Here is an 8,087-nt window from a genome sequence, read left to right on the forward strand (position 1 = left end):
AAACGACCTCGAAGGAAGCCGCAACGAGAAGAAAATGCAAATCATTTGCCATTGTTTAACGCATAACGAGTATTCTGCTTGCTTGCATAATTTATCGCCAACCATGTTGGAGTGCCGGACAGATCGGGCCCAGTTTTAAGGACATCTACTGTCCGCTGCACGTTGTACTTTGTGTGGTTTTCCGGGTTTGTAAATGTCTGCAACGGCCATCGTTATTGAAGGACCTTTGAAAGGCAGCGATGTTGGCGATCGATTTTACATTTTTCATGCCACACGTTCCGCATTGAACCATTTGGATTAGCGATTGCAAAGGCCAGCGGAGGAGGGGAAGCATCAGCAACGGAAATCAAAGTGCTAAACAAGTTTATTTTTCATTTTTCCGAACGCCCCGTTAAGCAAGACGGTCTTTCGGTGGACGCTGTTAGATGAAAAAGAATCTCTATTCCCCACTCACGGACGGATCTTTTCCCTTCGAAAACACACCGACGATAAAGATGATGATGATGATGGTGATGAAGCCAACCAGAAGGTCGAGGCGTTAATCCGCCCGAAAATGGCTTTCTTTAATATTGATGGGCGCGTGATGGAGCAATCGCTGGAAATCTGAATAAGTTAGCAGACGCATGGCCACAAATCCGGCCAGGTTCCGGGAATGACCGAACACCGGCGCGCATAATGCGGTTTTATGCTTTCCTGGCGTACATTTTTCCCTCCGTCTTGCAGTTTCGGGATGGCTTTAAAACAATATAATGGTAATTCCGATGGTCTATGGCAGGCGTCGGTTTTCACACACTTTTTGGCTACTTTAAGTCGGCAGAGGTTCGGGCAAGACAGCTTCCTTTCGACGTCTTTTCGGAGCGAGGACCAAAAAAATAACCTCTAGACATTAAACTGGGAAGCGACAACACAACGAATGCTCATGCCTCGCTCCCGATCCGACAATGTCCCAAAGGACGCGGGCATCCTGCATCCTCGGATGGAACGCTGTACGCTTACGCGAAGGGACCGTCGAGGCACATGCGAAGATGAATATTTCATTGGGATCGATTCAATTTGTCGGGCTTGTGGCGCTGGTCGGGAAAGCGCTCGGTCGGTCGGTTTTCCCCCGGTGCTCTAAACAACGGTTCCGAATTTCAACCAAAGTGTGTGTGTGTGTGTGTTTGAGGGCGCCAGCGCAAGCAAGTTAGTAAATTCGCTGTCGCAATGGGAAATAACCTCCCGGGGCCAGTTGTGGCGATGGGTATGTGCTGGTTTGCGAATGTGTGCGCGGTGGTAAATAAAATTGATAAACAGTCACCTCTCGCGTCCGTCACCGGCACGCGCACTCGTCGCCGAATTTTATGGCCAAACTCGCCGCTGTCCTGCAGGAATGCCTGGCCGTGTCCTCTTCACGAAAAACCTGAAACTTCTATCCCACTTGTGCAAATGATAAAAGTTTCATTGGCTTGCTCTCCGCCCATCGAGCTGGAGATCCACTGTTCGCACTCTGGCCAGGGTTTTCTCGTTGTTTAACTTTTTTTGTTGTTGGTCCCATCTCCTTCTGCTTCTTCTTCTTCTTCTTCACCACTCAAACACACAGTTTCGCCCCGGTTCGGAATCTTCCAGAGCCGTTCCAGCAGAACTTTCGCCCTCATTCTGCGGAAAAGGCGAATTAATTTGCATAAACAAAATAACCAACCGACCAACTAACCAGCAGTGCCTCGGCCGCTCAGCCTCCCGCTTCGGTTTGGGGTGGCGGAAGATGGTTCCGGGGCTGCAAAGCCTGCGACCTAAATGACACCACTGCAGCGTAACCATTCGACAGCAGCATCGGGGGGGAAATTGGGGTACGCCCGTACAACTCCATTTGTTTGCCAACTCCAAAAACTCCACAGCTACTGAAGCGGCCCTCCAGTGCAGAACCACACTGCAGCAGCCTCGGTCGGTGATGTATCACTTAGTGTTTGCCTCGGCTCGCAGGTTTATTCCGTTTTTCTCCGCCATCTCTGGCCATGCGGTGAAGTGTGTTCCTCCTCCCAAACCATGTACCTGCCAACGGAAGATGGTCGGCCTGTCCAAAGTACTGGGGGGCTCGACAACCCCCATCCAGCAAGGACACAATTAATTTGTTTACCAAACCAAACGACCGAGCGGACACACAGTTGCAACATTGCAACAATCAAACGTTACTGGAGGTACACGTATGTAGCCTTACGTGCACCGATCCCGGCTGAAGCTGTTTGAAGAGGGCCAAACCTCCCAGACCCGTGACGGGATCGAGTTCACCCTCTGTAAGTAGTAGTTTCCGCAGTCGGCCCATATGTTCCCCCGACCGGGGCTGGGTGTATTGTAGTACTTTTCGGGGCGGACTTGGTGATTATTTCGAAGTTACTTCCCAGCGCCTGGGCAACATCTACATTACACTTTCACCCGCCATCCCCCCCTCCCAAGGGACAAACCCCTTGGGATCTAAGGTCAGACAGCAGCGCGATGGTCGATGGGAAAATTAGAATTGGAAATGTGTGTAACCCCTCGTTCGGCCGAGCAATGCCTTGGCTTTGTCGACTGCGAAGCCAAAGGGTATCGCAATCAGAATGTTAAGGCCAAGGAGGTTGATGGCGGTGGTGATGGTAGTGATTCGCATTGGCAGCCTTCGCTCGGGGTAGAACCAACTTCGGCCAGCAAGAAGAGTGGCGGCAAACTTTGCCAACAACCGCCCGATCGAAAAGTGTCTTTGAATGTCGAACAGAAGTCACCGACGGGCCTGTGTGCGGGGGTCAAGACACCTACGGAACTTTACACAATGCAGGCAAAGTCATCCAAGTACGAACTCTGGTGTGTGTGTGTGCCTCCCATCCTTCCACCCCGAAGGGCGCACAGCAAAAGACAATCAAAAGTCGAACTCGATGCGCAGTGACTTCGACTTGCAAAAAAGTTTGATACCGATCGAACGCCCGATCGTGGAGGGCTTCTTGCGATGGTAGATGGCAAGCACCAAGGAGGTGGGGTAAGAAAAGGGAAAGGTGCCAACAACATGCCGGCCAGATGGTCCGTTTTTCGCCCAGCGATGCCGGATCACGGATCGGATGGCCCGAGGATGGTAGGAAACTTTTCGAACAAATTCCGATCCCGATTGCGTAGCACATTAATTGATGGTAAAGATTTGGCAAAGTAAGAAGTGCTGGTGAGACGCGATTTTCGTTCGCTTGTTTTGTTTTTTTTTTTCAATTGCAGGAAACTTTTGCGCGAGTAAGCACGGAGGAAGTCATTGGGCAATAGGCGGTAAGCTGATTCTGTTGTTAGAAGATTAATGGATTTGATGGATCGACTTTAAAATGGAAACCGTTTATAAACTTTGTGTATTAAATCTTGAGAAATTAAATGTTTGACGTTAGATTTGCGCTACGATTAAAGGTCATCTTAGTATGATTTTAATCTTTCCAAAGTGTTTCTTAAAGGTTCGTAAAAATAACACCTTTTAACACGTTGACTGCCATGGCTCTCATTTTTGATAGCCAGCTCTCATTAGTTCTAAAAAGTTTAAGTCCCATAAATAATTGAGGATGCAACAACAAAAATATAGTAATATTCAATAACAATTCTTTGGGAAGTTAAGATTTGGCTTAGCCTTCAAAACTCGTTGGCTTAATAAATGTTATTAACAAATTTTATTGAAAACGATTGTACTAAAAAGTGTGCTAAAAACGCTTTGAAGTTTTTAGGCAGTTTTTAAAAACGCTTGGCAAACAAGCCTTAAAGATCGACGGTTTAATATATTTTTTCATATCTTTTGAAAACTTCCCCACAAATCCACCGTAATGACGTGATGAGAATATTTTTAAATCGCTCGTGCCACTCCCTGCGCCTACGCGGCATGCCGAAAAAGTGGCCACAGAATGGGGCTCAGGAGTGGAGCCGAATTAATTAGCTCATTTAATTCCGTAATTAGCAGTAAGAGCATGAATTGGCTGTGAATCCAGCACGCGGCTTACGAGGTGGGAACTATTTTATCCCGCCCAATCGTTATAGCCGTAGGCAAGTTGGAGGATTTTTTAATGTCGCTTTTCATAATTTCAAGTGTACCAGAAGATGCTGTTTACGTGCCTCCGTTGAAAACTCTGTTGGTAACTGGGGTGGACCAATCCCTAATTAACCTTTCGTTAAGGACTTACAGTTAAATTCCAATCGACAAACAATCATGAACACCATTTCCAAGGACAACGTTTATTCGGTTTATGTTTCATATTTTCGTCCGCTTTACGATGCGAGTGCCTTCGAAAGCACTTTTCTTCATTAAACCGAAAGAGAAAACAGAACTGTATGTAAAAACAATCCGAAAAAAAACTCCACCGAAACTCGTGGCAAAGCCGTCGGTGGGGTTGAAAAAAGCTTCTCGGTTTAATGGTTGCGCTCCTGATTAGGGAAATCGACACTAATTTTTTGCCGCTGTTTGTTTTTCCCCCGTGCAAAAGTGCTCGAGATTATCTGTCCCCACGCGCGCGAGCCAACAAAACCGCACCGAATCACGGGACGGGAGCAGCATCCGAGGTGGAACTCCTTCCCCGATGGAATCACCGATGGATTCGGAGAAAAGCCAGAGGTTTTCCGAAACGGTTCGCAGCTACAATGCTGCTGGTGTGTCCAGTTGTCAGGTTCATTTCGTTCCACCCGCCTCAAGTGAACTGAAGTCCAACCTCAAAGTCGTAGCCGAAAATCTGGCCCCAAAGACGGACACCGCTCTACTACAACGTGTCGAAATGTGTAGTCCCCGAGATCAACGCCCAGCAAGCCCCGGAAAGGTTGGCGCCTGAGGTGAGCAAATTTGCAAATTAAACATTCCATTTCGTGCCGTTGCGACAAAAAGGGCTCCTCGGTGGTCCGGGTTGTCCCGCATGCCCGGCTGGAGCACCGAGAGTGTTCGAGTGTGTTGCTGGACAAAAAGTGAGGCAGACTTTGAAGGCAAACGGGTTCTCGCCTTTCTGAGGCACATCGGATTCCCACTGGTCAGCAGGGACTCTTCTGAACGGGAAAGCCAGTAGCGGGAGGTGTTTCATTGCCTTGGCGTGGGCCCAGTTCTGTGTGTGGGAGTAAATAAAATCCCCGAGAATACCAACCGAGGAGGCCTCGACCTCGAAGGGGATGAGCCTGGTTTGTGGTTTGTCGGTACTACCGTATCGCGCCGCTTTTGCCCACTTTCCATCCCTAAACAACCGGAGGGACTCGAATGTTGGACTCGCCGGGGGGGAAAAAAAGAAATGGCAACGGATAGGTGGGACTTTCGAGCCACGGTGGCGCCTGTGTGAAAGTGCAATTACAAACACCGAAATCCCATGCGGGAGGACGCTTGGAGGGACGCGAGCATAGAGATGGGAAAATTTGATAATTCCGGCACCACACGATGGCACCGATTTCGGACGATTGTGGCCGCTTACACTTACACTTTGTATGTGTGCTTTCCGGTGCGCCGTAACGATGTGGACACCGGTCAGAGTGGGAAAATAGCCAGGCAGTGCTTACGGCTAATTTAGATTATCTTTTGATTGTGGTCCAACTGCCCGAAATGGTCGAATCGATAATTTCCATTTTCGAGTGTTTAATGTTTGCCCACCGCGCACCGGTTTGTCCAGATGCTCTTCTGCTGCAAGGGCTTTGTTTCCGACCAACCTCGTTTAACGATTTTCTGCCAATAATAAGGGACTAGCTTTAAATCCAAAATTAAAATCAGACCCCCAATGTTTGGATATTCAATTTCATTACGACTTGTTTTAGTTTTTCCTCGTTTCAATCGGACGCGTCGCCTTTGCATTCCACAGCTCGTCTGCAAGCTGATTCATTCAACGTAAACATTCTGACAAAATGGAACGATGGAGATTTATTGTTGTATCGTCCGGCGGGCCTGGCCACACTTGCATGCTCCACTTATCGTCCCCTCGGCTGACGGGGTGTCACAAGTGGTGGAAGTGAGTCGGGCTGGATGTGAGCAAGAAAGGCATAAATCATTCTTCCCAGAACAGTCCGTTTTGCACTGCTGAATCATCACCATCATCATCCGCATCTCGGTGGTTGTAGTTGTGAAGGGTTCAAGTCTGTCTTGATACCTCGGTCTGATGACTCTCAGGCAACCACTCATCAGAATGTTTGTAAATAGAACGAAGAATAGAATTAAACCATTCGATTTCATTTTACTGGGGGTGGAAAACTATCTTGAAGTCGTTTTAGATAGGTTGAGTGGATTTGCAACTTTGTCACGAAACTGTTCATCCTGTTGCTCACATTTAATCTCTACTAATCAGTACTCCTCAAATTGGCGCATTTCTTTACAATTACTTTGCATCAATGTCGAGCACACCACGATATGAAGTCGTCTTGCAGAGTACTGTTTCATTGCCCTAATGTGTCACTTACACCCATCGCACCATATCACGTCCGGCAGCCCGTTCATTCTCAATCGAACTGGTTGAACACTCTCCAAGGGCAGCCGAGATGGAGCTCCAGCCACCAGCCAGTTCCAGTCAATTAGTTTAATGGATTTAATTAGGACGCTACCCGACCGGCGGGATGGGTACTCGTTTTAAAATCGAACCTCACTGCTACTGAATGGTTTTGGGGTGTGTCGTGGAAGGGCACACGGCTAGCGAATCCCTCTGGCGAAAGACAAGAAACTGTGCATGTGGCTCATAAACGGGCGGCACGGTATTGTTTCTCCCAAGTGGCTCGAGTCGATGGGATCGATTGAGGGTTAATGATACCATTCATTCGATGGCTATGAAGAAGTAAGAATGCATTGTTCGAATAAGAGAGGATTGATTGGTGAGGAAAGCGATTAGGTTGAGTGATTTTTCGATGCATTCCGTTTGAATGGATTGTGCGTGCATTGAATTTCGACTCGAGAGCTTTAAGGTTGAAGGGAGTGTTTATTCTAAAGGACGAAAATAATTTTCGAATCGAAATAATAATCGAAAAATCTTGATATGAATCTTTAAATACCAAATATCCACTGCTTCATTCATTTACTGTTTTTTTAAATACCTTAACTCTCTGTAATGCCAACATGGGACGAAACATACTTTAACCACAATTCATAAAATCGCACTTGATGATTCTAACCGACAAGAACAAAATAAAAGGAAGCAGTCGAATGCAATATGAATATTCGCCCATTGGTTGACGAAGAAAACGGGCGAAAGTCCGCCCCCATAATCTGCACACATCCGCAGACATTACACGATTGCCTTTACACCGAAACCAACCATTTCCGAACCATTTCGTTTCGCCCCGTGGTGAGCAATTTCATCAGCTTTCGAGGTTGCACCGAGTGGAAATATCCGTCGGATGCAATCCTGGCCGGATTTTTCCCATGCCGTTACGATATGCAATCGTTGGGTCGCTGTGAGAGTCCCAGTGTTTGTTTGTTTGTTTTTTTGTCTCCTCTTATCGATCGATCGATTCTCCGCCTCCACCAACATTCGAAAACACCGTCCTTTTTTTTCTCCTCTTTTTGATCGTGATTTTCAATGCTCCGGAGGTGGTCTTCGTAGTGAATGGTTCAGACAGTTTAGAGGTACAGTAAATATTCGTTATTGATTTTATATTCGATGTGACATCGGTTCTTTTTTTATTTTCCCCCGATGGTCCTTGTGCTGCGGGTACCTTTCGCCCCAAAGAATATCGGAAAAACATGAGCGAAAAAATAAAACAGGCAAATCTCCACACCACCCACCAAAGGTGTGACTTTGGATGTGTCCTTTCCTACGTTCCGTGCCAGGGCGGACTCTATTTGCATATTTGGAAATTGAAAACAGCTCAGCCATAGAGATTTTGGGACGGCGGTGGAACCCATGTTTTCCAACCCCGTCGGGTTTGTAAGACATCTTCGTGTAGCATTTGCTGGGTAGGGTATCAGAGGGGAGGGGCTCAAGGGTGGACAATTCCCGATGCAATATTGCCAGTTGTATGACGTTACGATGAGTAACATTCTCACGGTTTTTTCCGTTTTCTATTTCATATTCACTATTTTCTTTGGTTCTGAACTTCTTGTTGTTTAAGTTGTTTATACTCTATTCTTTTTATATTTCTAATGTTATTTTCCTGTGTTATATTTTGAATTA

The sequence above is a fragment of the Anopheles ziemanni genome, chromosome 2 (genome assembly GCF_943734765.1).
Source record: "Anopheles ziemanni chromosome 2, idAnoZiCoDA_A2_x.2, whole genome shotgun sequence".
Taxonomy (NCBI): domain Eukaryota; kingdom Metazoa; phylum Arthropoda; class Insecta; order Diptera; family Culicidae; genus Anopheles; species Anopheles ziemanni.